Source organism: Pseudonaja textilis, chromosome 1 (assembly GCF_049901715.1).
Source record: "Pseudonaja textilis isolate UNSWEBS1 chromosome 1, rPseTex1.2, whole genome shotgun sequence".
Taxonomy (NCBI): Eukaryota; Metazoa; Chordata; class Lepidosauria; order Squamata; family Elapidae; genus Pseudonaja; species Pseudonaja textilis.
In genome coordinates, this window is record NC_141990.1 from 172725142 (window position 1) to 172738054 (window position 12913).

Consider the following 12913-nt stretch of genomic DNA (forward strand, 5'->3'; position numbering starts at 1 on the left):
TTGATGGGGCCATGACACAAATGGTCATAAGTCTAAGACCACCTGTAATGCATTGGAGGATAAAAAAAAGTGGAGAACAGCTGCCATTTCAATGATAATTATTCACACCTCCCACTGGGGCCCTAACTAGCTGTGTGATATGATGATCATTATTTCAACAGCTAGGTTCTTCCCACTGCATTCACTGTCCCAAAGGTGCTTTTTCAAGAGGCAACTGGACTTTCTGATTTTTCTTTGAAGTCATTTCACTTCTGATGAGAAGCAAAACATCTTCAAAAAATCCCCCCCAAAAGTCCAGTTGCCTCTGGAAAAAGCACCTTTGGGACAAATGTGACCTGGATGATGGAGAGTCTTCATACTGCATTAATTGTTCCATTCACACTAGCTTTGGAGACTAAAAAGCAACCACCACCACTACCGAGCACTAGTAAACATGGAACTAATTGTCAACTTAAGAGCAGCTCTCCTTTTCTGCGTCTGGTGCTACTGATCAGCATTAGCAGCAAGTGAGGTTTCTGTGTTTCTAGAGAAAGTAGTAAAAGTCTCTTGGGAAGCAGATGCTCAAGCACCCTATTCACAGCATTATCCCTTAGGCCAAAATATGCTTGCTAGTAAGTAACAGAAGCATTAAACATTACCAGCAGTGATGAAAGATAACTTTTACCACAATGGTTTGCATATTTTGCACTTAATTTGTCAATGTCTTAGAAGTACAGATAGCCTTTATGTAGACTGCCAATATCCCCGGTATTGTGTGTTGTACCCTCTGGCCATAGAACTCGAATTTTGTGAACAGGAAGATGGGAGAGTGGAGATTACTTCACAAACAACACATATTAGCACAGTTAGTTGCCACATCTGCAAACAAAAGTGGTCTTACCATGAAGCAATGTGAAACATGTGCTTCCAGCAGCAGTCTAGATGTAAGATGGTTTTTTTTCCTGCTTCTTTGCTTTCAACTGTTGTCATCCCCTGTCTCTAAAGCTATGAACAGGAAAATGTTAAGGGATCCATGTTTTTCAGTTTAGCTTTGTTTTGTTTTCAGGTACATACCTGTTTTAGGCTAGGACTGGTTCTCTCTTTCTCACTCTTCAGTTTGTGTGTGTGTGTGTGTGTGTGTGTGGCCATTTCTGAATCTTCATTTTTTTAAAATGCTTAGTCTCTACTCAAAGCTGGACCTTTTCAGTAGCAGCCCAGTATGTAGGATTTTTCCCTCTTCCCTTACAACTTCCCCAAAAGTACAAAAGGCTACTGGGGAGGGGGGAACTGACTAGCTTTCAACCTGTTTGTTTTCTTTTTCTCAAATCATCATTTTTTTGATATGCTGCTTTGTGTTCTCACTGTAATAAGTGGTATAATCTTAATTTGTTGTGCTTCCTTTCTTTAAAAGATATTGCACAGTACTTTGATGGCACTATATAGGCAATTATTAGTATAAATGAGCAAACCACTTTTAAAAGAATGTGAAAAACAATCGTATCAAGGGTTCCTCCCCCATATATACTTCCATAAAATATGGTGACGGGATGATAGCTTTGCACATTCGAACTTGGCTTTGTTGCTTTACTGCTGTAGGATGATGTGTAGTTAATATTAAAAAAAATAAATGAATATATTCAATCTAGGTGATATCAGCATCTACAATATTCAGTTTGCTGCTTGCATGTTCCATGTATCTACATTTATGGAAACCAAGATGATACATTTTTCCAGTATATTAGAAGTGCTGTAGCTTGTGTCTTTTTAAGTGCAATTGCTATACAGTAGGAATAAAAAGGTTCAAAATAGGCCTAGGAAATAAAGCAATTGTAAACTTGATCACTTGGCTGCTTGTTTTTTTTTTTTTCTATCTTTTTCTCTTCATGAACTAAAACCATTAGTTTTCATTTATTGGAAACATTTTTTACATTTAATAAGGTAAAAATGTTTACAGAACTATCACATATGTAAAATTCGTAAAATCCTAGGTTGCATACTGACATCAGACGTGTTTTCAGAATTCTCATTGGTAGTTTTTCTTATATTTTAGAGTTCTGACTACATGTGATGCGACTTTCAAAATGGAACCGATATGCTAGAAATATTATTTTGTTTAATTTCTTTAAGATGTAAATTTTGTGGAATCTTTTTTGCAGGAGGAAATTGAGAGACTCAGCTAAATTCTGTAGATGTCGTACTTCAATGTAATATTGGTTCCTTTGGATTATAAGTTATCTCATATATATCTTTTAGTTTGGAACGCTCATCATTTTTTCTTAAATGTTCATGTTCCACTCAATTATAATTAAACTAACAAGAAGAGAAAGGAAACACTGACTGTATACTCTTGTGTGCAAGAAGGTTGGAAAGACACCCATTTTTCCTTAATTATACAATGTCTTGAAGAACTTTTCTGAACAACAATTCTACTGCCAGGTATCTCATCTGCAGGTTTATTTAGAAATTTGGTTTGAATTTACTATTCTTTGTTTAATATTCCATATGTTTTTTCCTCTTCAAGTTAAACTGTTTTAAATGTAAACAAATTAATTGCTCAGTATGATATGAACACATAAAAAGATTAATTCTATAGTGTACAAGTGATGAATATTAAAAAAAAATCTTCCCCTTTCTATTTATTCTTTTTTAAAATAATAAAACATATTTTAAAATAACTTACGTACATATTTTTAAAAGTAGTGGAGACATGCCATGTTCCAGTTTTCAGCTCCTTCACCCTGTCTACATTATGAAAGTAAGACTATTAAAAATAGCAAAAATCAACATTAAAGCAATGAATATATAATTTATCATACTTATTAATGATTAATAATTGAAATTAATTCATTAACAGAGAGGAATGCATTTAAATATCAGTAAAATAATTTATTCTAAAGTATCTTGATAAAATTTCACAGCTGATGCTTTCAAAATGTTGTTTTTTTTAAATATTTTACCAATTCACAAACCCACTTTGATTATTTGTATAGAGAAAATACAAACAACTTGAAAGCTATGGCAAGTTGTGTATAATCTAATTCTGGAATTAAGTTTCAGAAATTTATAAATTCTTGTTTGCTTCAGTTATATTTCAGGAAAAAAGAAGTATACGAGAGATAAGCTATAGAATCAGCATTTGCTAATCTTGAACTGTGATGAATTATGCAGCTAGGAGTATCTTCCTGTATTTACTCAAGCAAGAGAGATAGAGTGTGTACAGTACTTATCATTCATATATAGTGGTCCAAGAAGGAGTTTCTTTTAACTCCTTTGATTCGGCAATTTGCCACAAATGACTATTTGCATGTCTAATATGTGGGATAATTCTGGGTTGTGTCAGATCCGGAATTACCATGGACTTTGCCAATTTGATGCTTTCCTAAATAAAAAAAAATTGTCTTGGAAGATGGACGTTTTTCTTTTTAAAATGGATTTCATCACTTGGAAACCTGACTTTGCATTTATCAAGTGATCAACTTGAGTGGAAGAGCAAATGTTTCTCCCAGCACTGGAAAAAATAAGAAGGGTGAGCCTAAATGGCAAGGAGTACTCCAGTATATACAGTTGTCACTGATATAATGTAAAGTCAGCTTGGGTTCTTTGATGTTCCATAAACATGTCATTTTGAGCCGAGTTAGTTTTGCCAGCATTTCATCAGCAAAGGCACAACAAACAGCTCCAATTATGCTTCATCACTGTTTATCCGTTGCCTCTTTAAATGCCCATCTATTACCAGCAGGGTGGTTTACAATGTTTAGTCTCTCATGAAGATGATATTTAAATACCCGCTAAACCCCTCGGGCAAATTCACTCCCTCTTTCTCAATTTAATATGCTGCTTAAAGAAGTGCAGGGTGCTAAAAAATTGAATTTTGCCTTTAGAGAGAGAGAGCATGTTTAGACATAATCATGTTAAAAGACGCCAGAGAAAGTACAAAAGTCATCAGTAAATTAAAACATAATTTATTGCTAACATTGACATTCATATTGGGCAGTTTTCAAAGAACATAAAGGCAGCTGCCTATATCAGCTCAGTTCCTTTGTCCCTATAGCTCAGCCTTTTGAAAGCTAAACAACTTTAAGATATGTAGACTTCAACTCCCACAATCCTCCAACCAACTTGGCCAGTGCATTGAATTCTGGGATGTAGTTGACCCTCAGGTGGCCAGGTTAGGGAAAGTTATTCTAGTCCTATGCTGTCTTTATCAGCTTTGCCCAACAGATGGCAATTCTTCAAAATATCAAACCAAACTTTTTTCCAACCATATCTGTAGAGCCCAGAAATTGAATCTGGAACCTCTGCATGCAATTTTAGCACTAAATTACTTCAGCCATTTAAGTATCTAAATATTTGTTGAAGAATACATCTTCACAGGAATGTTTTTTCCTTGAGATTTTCTTATACAGGTTTTATTTCTGAATCTATCAAAGAAACAACCCATAGCTTTATTGTTTGGTATTCACCACCTTAGGACTTCAGAATGTTGATCCACCAAGTCAGATTTAATCACCAACCACTTGGTGTGGCCTAGCAGATACTTGTTAACCCCATCTATTTTCATATTTGGAAGTAGCAGGCTAAATGGTCCTACTTGGTCAGGGATGTTTTAAACTATAACCCACACATACAATCAAGTCTTTCTCCAGCATTTGGCAGTTTACAGATTTATTTATTTTTTAGATGCATTGTTGATGCAAAGAGCAAAAAGGCAAAAATAAGAAAGTGCTGGGATAATGGAAGAGGAAGGGTATATTATTATTCACAAGAAATATTTTCCATGCATAATGAGAGTATAAAGCAAGAATATCTGTAAAATAGAATAACCGAGTTGGAAGGCACCTTGGAGTTCTTCTATTCCAACCCCCTACAGGAGATCCTATCCCATTTCAGATAAGTGGCTGTCCATTCTCTTCTTAAAAGCTTCCAGTTATGGGGCACCCACAACTTTTGATGGCAAGGCAATCTCTTTTTATAAATAATAGTACATATATTTAGGCCCATGTATGTCATACCTATCACTATTATACAATACTTTATGATTAAATAATATTTAATGCCTGTCCATTTGTCTAAACAGTTGCTAGCAATTATCCTGCCTATTTCTTTTATTGCTCAAATAGAGACAAGATATTTTTATAAACTTGTTTCTCTAGGACTCAATGGGTAGCAGAAATATTTTACTTCTTATTTTTATACAAACTTACACAGGCAGAGGTATTGAATCTATATATAAAATGTGGGGATTTGCTACACAATAAACCCTTAATATTTCAGAATGTTTTGATGCAGAATCTGCTACATAAAATCCCATAAAAACCCCATCCCATATGGCATTGCAGCAACAACACAATCAAATTAGCCATTTGATTGGCTCCATTTCCATTAATGGTTCCCAGGCCCACTGACAAAACTGCATTATATATGTGCATTATATGGATTAGACACAATTCACAAAGGTAAAAATACCTGTAAATAAAGTTCCTAGTGGCTAATGGTCAGATACACATGGTTTTCATGGCAACAGAATACAAAATCTCTGGGAAGCAAGGACAGTATGTGATAAACCACAAAAACTAAACTCCTTAGCAAACAAACAAACAAACAAAAAAGATGCTCAGGAAATACTGGCTCTTTGTCTTTGCAATGTCTTTGTTGTACTGCCCCTGTCATTTCATAGTTGCACCCAAACTCACTGTCCTCACTAAGTGCATAATGTGCTGATATACCCACTCAAATACCCAGTCAAAAACAATATAATAGGGATAGGATAAGGTAGGATAAATACAAGAAGCTTTACTGAAGCAAGATCTTATTTGTTATTTATCCTTAGAAGAAAATGTTATAGCCACTTCTATAAAATATGTTTTAGCTTGTTGGCCTACTTTCCCCAACTTGCTCCCCACAGTGGCTGAAATTTCTGGGCAGCAGAGCCCAAACACACCACGAAGACCTGGGGAAAGCCTATGTCTAGGTCTGACAGCTCAATCAGTTTGTTTTCTAATTTGGCTTTTAATAACAACTTATATTCTCCCATCAAGGTGGCCTGAGATGGTTATACAGGCTAATGTTATTTCTGAACATGTCATATGCCTGGAATCCATTCTATCAGTTGCTTGAAATGTTCCTCGGTGTACAGTATGTTTCCACTAAGGATAGACAGTCTTTCTCTTGTCTGTTTCTAGTTAAAAAGTAATGAGTCCTTTTATGCTTTCTTTACATAATAAGCCTCAGTCAGAAAATGGGATATAATTTAGTCAACAAAATAAAATGGAAATCCCCAAATGAAATGTACAAAAGATGAAATTGAGCCAGTTACCGTATACCAATAAAAAAGCACCGACTTTATTTGCTCTGCTAACTTAAGGAACATTGTGCCATAAATGCCCAGCTTTGTGTTGCATTTTGCTTTGAAGTATGTTAGGATAAGATTTTCCCTTCGCCCTGGCTGTGGAGTTGTTAAAGGCAGTCAAGAGGTTATGGAACCTAGGCCTTATCTTTCAAAAACACAATTTGTATAGCAGAAGAGCCCCAACTTTTCACAACACCCTATTTTTTTACTTTAATGAACAAGAGGATTATGGGCCAGCTTTGATACAGCACTGTGTTCCCAATTGTGTGTCTTCCAACTATCTTGGACTGATATTATTCCCAGTCACCTGACCAAGATAGGGAATTCCTCTGACAAAAAAAAATGAAAAGAAAAAGTCATTTTAGTTCTTTTCTATGACTCTGTACAATGTGGCTACAATGGACTGATCTCATTTTGATCTTAAAGTTAAGCAGAGTCTGGCTTAATTTGGAATTGAATGGAAGACTTCTGACAAACCCCAGGAAATATTGACAAGGCTGCAATAGCAAATTATTTCTATTTTCTTCCATTTATATCAGTTATATCCCTTGGCCTCTAAATATTTTACACCTGACCTGAGAAGATGTGATAGGTGCAGCTCGTCACCATGTTCCTGAAAGTTGTCATTTATAAAACAGCCATCAGAATAGGGGTCCTACAGTCATCAAATCAACTCTCCAATTGAGATTGAAATTCTGCTGTAAATAATAGTGCCACCTAGTGTCAAAATTAGAGACACAGGGTTTGATTCATCCACATTGCTTCTTGTTGGTGGTGACTGCAAGTTAAATGGCCAAGGGAGGGGGGTGTTTACATTTTTTACACCCCCATGAAACTGAAGGAAGAAGATTTTTTTATCCAGGGAAACCATGGTTTAGAGTTTTGCTTTGTCTGGTTTCCTTAAATTCCCAGTGTTTATGACCTTCATTGCCATTTAATAACATATTACAGTAGAGTACTTCACTCAGTTAAACACATAAATTAATCATATGTAATTTTGTCGGGAATAATTTGGATTCCCTTTTTGTAACATAATATGCTATGTACAAGGGTTCACAATAATATTTAATCCATAACCACCACCACCCATTACCTGAAAATAAGACCACAATTCTACACATTCTTCTGAGAATATGGTACATTAAACTAGATGGAGTTCATTTCTGAGCACACACAGATATAAAACGATCATCAATAAAATATATATGGTGTTGTGAACACTTTTCAAGGAATTGCTTGGTGTGAGGCTTGATGGGTAATTATATAGAGCTTAAAAAATTAAAAAAAGTATTGTCTGTATTAGGACAAAATGATAAACACCCCCCCTCCCCATTCCCCTCAGAACTCTTTTACAAGATGACATTAGAACTTTAAAAAAATTAAAAAGACAAAGCTAGGAAATATTTGGAATGTGTAAGACTTAAAATGAAGTGTAGACTATGTCGCTAGGATTTACCACAGTAGGTCCTCTCAAACATTCTTGAATTATTTCCCAGTGTCCCTAACCATTTGTGAGTGGTGGGGAGTGGGGTTCTGGGAGTTGTAGTTCAACAACTTAAAGAAGACCATAAGTTTTCCAATCCTGCTACTCTAAAACAAACCATGTCTTTTCACCATGGGGCAGAGGAATCTTGCAAGCATTGTTTTTTTAAAGAAAAAAAACAGGCTTACTCTTAGATATTTATGCAACTACCTTATTATCCAGAGATGCTAACAATGCTATTGTGTCTAATTTTCCTCAACATGGGGAGTGGGAGGAAATGTAACCTTGTATCATTCCTGTCTCTGGAAAAGAACTAGAGCATGAACATAATTGAAAGAAAGTCTCTGTTTCTATAACCTACTCTGACACCCATAGGATTAGTAAGAGCCACATTTTGCATGTTTGCTTGTTTTCGCCTTTGTATTTCACTTTCCTACTAGATGATGCTCAATATGGCTAAGATTAATGCAAATAATATTTGAAAGAAAAACAACCTTGAATTTAAATCCATCCCTTTCTTTATCTACAAACACAGATGGAGCTTAGGCAGGCAAAATTTCACATCCTTCCCCATTTAAAGTTAAATTATTTTGGGGGAAACCAAACCTTCCTATTAGATCAAGGCAATTCAACCATGCAATAAAAAAGCCTGAATGTATCTGATCTTTTCATTGTCCTGGAAACTGATTTCTACAGGTTTGTTGCTCCAAATGGGTGAATACTAGCAACAAAGATGTGTGATCTCTCTGCCCTGATCCCAGAATCCTACCAGGGTGTGCTGAACTCCTTTGAGGTAGTCCAGCAGAACCTTATAGCTGTTGAGTTTGGTTTACAATCTCCTGAAATGTATAAAAATACCTCAAGAAGAGACCCAGTTCACTGGTTTAGCCTTGTTGAGATTGCAATCCTATACATACTTAACTGGAAGTAAGTTCGATTGAACTTAATCAAGCTTATTTCAGTGTAGGCAAATGCAGGATTGTAGCGTAAGCTCCTGAAGCATTAAGAAACTCAGCATCAGGACTTCTGATTCTTCTCAATTATACAGATGTCCCTTTCAATATTAAAGATCTACCTAAAGCACATCAGGCATTCTATATATTTACTTGAAAGAGGGAATGGTTGATTGCGTGCCAGATGATTTGCTTTCAATTATTGGCATCTTACCGGAAAAAAGGCTCTTTTTTGATGTTGGTGAACAAGGAGGGAGACAAAGTGTGGGAGTATACATCAATTGCATTGAGTTTTTTTTTTTTTAATTTGCAGCATACATGTGAACATATGGCTCTGCGTCTCAATTTTTGTTTGTTTGTTTAGTTTATCTTTTCTTTCTATTTTGGTTTACTGTCACAAATGTTTTAATTATCTTATGCATTGCCTTTTCAGTTCTGCATTGTCTCTGTTCCTTTTTGACTTGGGAGCAATTGCTGAGTTCTTCTGATTTAGAGTTTGAGTCTGCTCAGTAGTATGGATGTACACATTGGCATGCATGGCTTTTAACATAACCTTTCTTCTCTTGAAATGCGGAGTACATAAACGATATGGTGGGCATTGTGTGGACTTTCTATAATGAAAACTGTTTCTATCCGTGGAACAGGAGCCCCCTTCCCCCAAAAATCTGGTTTGAAAATCTCCCCAAATCCCAACTCTTTAGGATTTGAGGAGTGGGAGGAAAAAGAGCAATTATTAGAAATCCACACATCTCAATACTCACAGCTATCACTGAGTTTATACTCCTATGTGTTTGCTTTGGTGGATAATTCTAACTTTATGACATTAGCAGTATTGACCATAAAAAAGGAATTGGCAGTATGTATATACTGATGGGTGAAGGGAGGAGGGGCAATTTGGAACCCTACCGAGGTGTCAAAATGCCTGGTTACTGCCCCACCTCCAAATTCTGCAGAGATCCAAACCACCAGTTCCTTCTTGCAAGTCTTCTTTTTCAGCTCGGGATCTGGCCAATCTTGTGTCTACCACAAAGGAGAAAAAAATAAAATCCTAAAATTATGCAGGCATTTGTAAGTATCCAGCTGTTTCTCTTTTTAATTTAGAATAATATCAGCCCCATAAAGAGTATGGCTGGTTGTTTCTACAAATAAAAGTCCGCAGCTGAAAGGCAAAATATTTCCAAGACAATGTACAATAAGAATTGGGCTCCCACCCCTTCCTCAAGCCATGTAAAAGCTGTTTTGTGAAATTAAGCTGGAAATATCATAAGTGGGAAATGACCACAGAATAAATAGGAACCTTTCAGAGCGGCAGAAAACATGTGTTATTTATTTTCTTTGTAAACAGAAGTGGCAGATTCAATCAGTAAGAAATATCAGATCATTATGACCATTTTAATCATATAAAAAGCGGGTTCATACATTTTGTTTATGGTGCATTTAACAGCATTTTCAGTTTATCGTTAAGGGAAGTCAATAACCCTTATTTACTGATATGCAAGAGATAAGCTGAAGCATTCCTTTGACTCATGAAAGAAATTGAACTCAAGGTGGAACAATTAAGTGTCTGTTCCATTACCTTTTGCACTCGTTGTAAGCATCTGGGAATAATTAAAATGCAAGGCATCAGAAAGATTTACAAACAGAGGTCATAATTCAAGATAGAATTAGGCACATGGGCCCAAGGAGTCCTAGGGCAAGGCCACTCCCTCTGGCTCCAGTCGATACTGTAGGTAATCTAGGAGCTTTTCTACTTCTGGCCTTTTTCCTGGTTTTAATGACCGAACTCCAGTTGTTACAAACAAATACATCACCTCATCTGCATCATTACCGCCTAGAAGAGGTGGTTTCTCTTACGCCAATCCTACAGATAAAAATCTTTGGGAAATTTCTCAGATGAACCACCCTGATCTGTTCCAAGGAACAGAGCAAAACCTGAGTTAACCATTGGTTGGGGTTTCCATCCTAATGCATTTCTTGTTCAAAAAAATAAGGAAATGAAAATTAACTGAACATATAAACATGCATTTAAACATGCATCTTTTGAGAAAATGTGATTCAGCTTAAATGTTCCTACTTTAAAATTTAAAACAAGGTTAATGTGGAAATGAGATTTATAATTGAACAAGTGCAAAAGTGAGATGAGTGAAAATAGACCGATTTTGCTCATCTCCATTTGCTCAACTTCACACACACACACACACACACACAATGAAAAAATATGCTTTTACTAACCCCAATCCAGCTGACATGCTTGCAAAAGCCTGACCCTACCTATATCAACAATGTGGTCTGCTGACAATATCTAAGCTATAGTTTATAGGTTAAATCCAAGTGTCTGGATTCATATGGCATTTTAAAATATAAAAGAACCACACATAGGTTGGGTTATACTACATCCTAATCTAAAATGTAGTTGATTAATTTGGATCAGAGTAATGTGGATACGGAACCACTGATTGGTTCAAAATTGAGAAAGGAGTTTGGCAAGGCTATATACTGTTGCCCTGCCTATTTAACTTGTATGGAGAGCACATCATGAGAAAGGCGGGGCTAGATGAATCAAAAGTTGGGAATTAAGGTTGCCGAGAGAATATCAACAACCTCAGATATGCAGATGATACCACTCTAATGGCAGAAAGTGTAGAGGAACTAAAGAACCTCTTGATGTGGGTGAAGGAGGAGAGTGCAAAAGTTGGCTTGAAACTCAACATTAAGAAAACTAAGATCATGGCATCCAGCCCTCTCAATTCCTGGCAAATGGATGGGGAAGAAATTGAGGTAGTGACAGATTTTATTTTCCTGGGTTCCAAGATCACTGCAGATAGGACTGCAGCCAAGAAATTAAAAGATGCTTGCTCCTGGGGAGGAAAGCTATGGCAAATCTAAACAGCATATTAAAAAGCAGAGACATCACCTGGCCAACAAACGTGCATATAATCAAGGCTATGGTTTTCCCAGTTGCAATGTACAGCTGTGAAAATTGGACCATAAGGAAGGCTGAGTGCCAAAGAATTGAGGCCTTTGAACTATGGTGCTGGAGAAGACTCATGCAAGACTCATGCAGGTGATCAAACTGGTCAATTCTAGAGGAGATCAACCCTGACTGCTCTTTAGAAGGCCATATCCTGAAGATGAAACTCAAATACTTTGGCCACCTAATGAGAAGGAAGAACTCACTGGAGAAGAACCTAACGCTGGGAACAATTGAGTGCAAAAAGAAAGGGAGGGCAGAGAATGAGGTGGATGGATGGAGTCACTGAAACAGTCGGTGTGAACTTAAATGGACTCCAGGGAATAGTAGTGAACAGGAAGTCCTGGAGGAACATTGTGCATGGGGTTGCGATGGGTCGGACATGACTTTGCAACTAACAACAACAATGTATAAACAATGATGCTATTGATATTAATGTTTTGGTCAAGGCTAGCAAGATAGCTGACTGAGTCTGCAGGATCAATAGATAGATAGATAGATAGATAGATAGATAGATAGATAGATAGATAGATAGATAGATAGATAGATAGATAGATAGATAGATAGATAGATAGATAGATAGATAGATATTGATATAAATATATATATCCAAGAGCAAGCTTCAGAAAATAAGGTACATCTTGGTTCCCACCTGCTTCCTCTTCTTACTGAAAAACTAACATAGTCTCCCTGACCCAGTCTTCTGCCAGGAGCACTGCAATAGAGCATGTTCTGCCCATAGGAAGATAGAATCTTCTTTCATTCTTTCATCTGCAGACAAGCTGTTCACTGAACTTTCAGGCAACAAGTTTTGCTGAAACAGGAAAGCATGAAATTTACTCCAAAATGATAACAGCGAGAATTTAATTTTAGAGAAGGTACAAAGTGATGGTTGCAAAGTAGCTAGCCCGAGTCAAAGGCTGACCTAATGATCACTTTTTTTAAAAAAAAAATTGCTTTTACAAGAATCTGGACTGGATGTTAGTAAATGGAGATATCTTGCACTGTGGCAAGTCTCCCAGTTTGATAAATTCTCTATCATTTGCAAAGCAAGCAGTCCAAAATATTTCTTTCTGATTAGGCTGGTGGATTTTCTCTTCTATTCTGGTTCCTCTATATCCATTTTTATATCTTCATGTATAAGAAAATCTATAGGAAAATAAATCTGACCTTAAGCA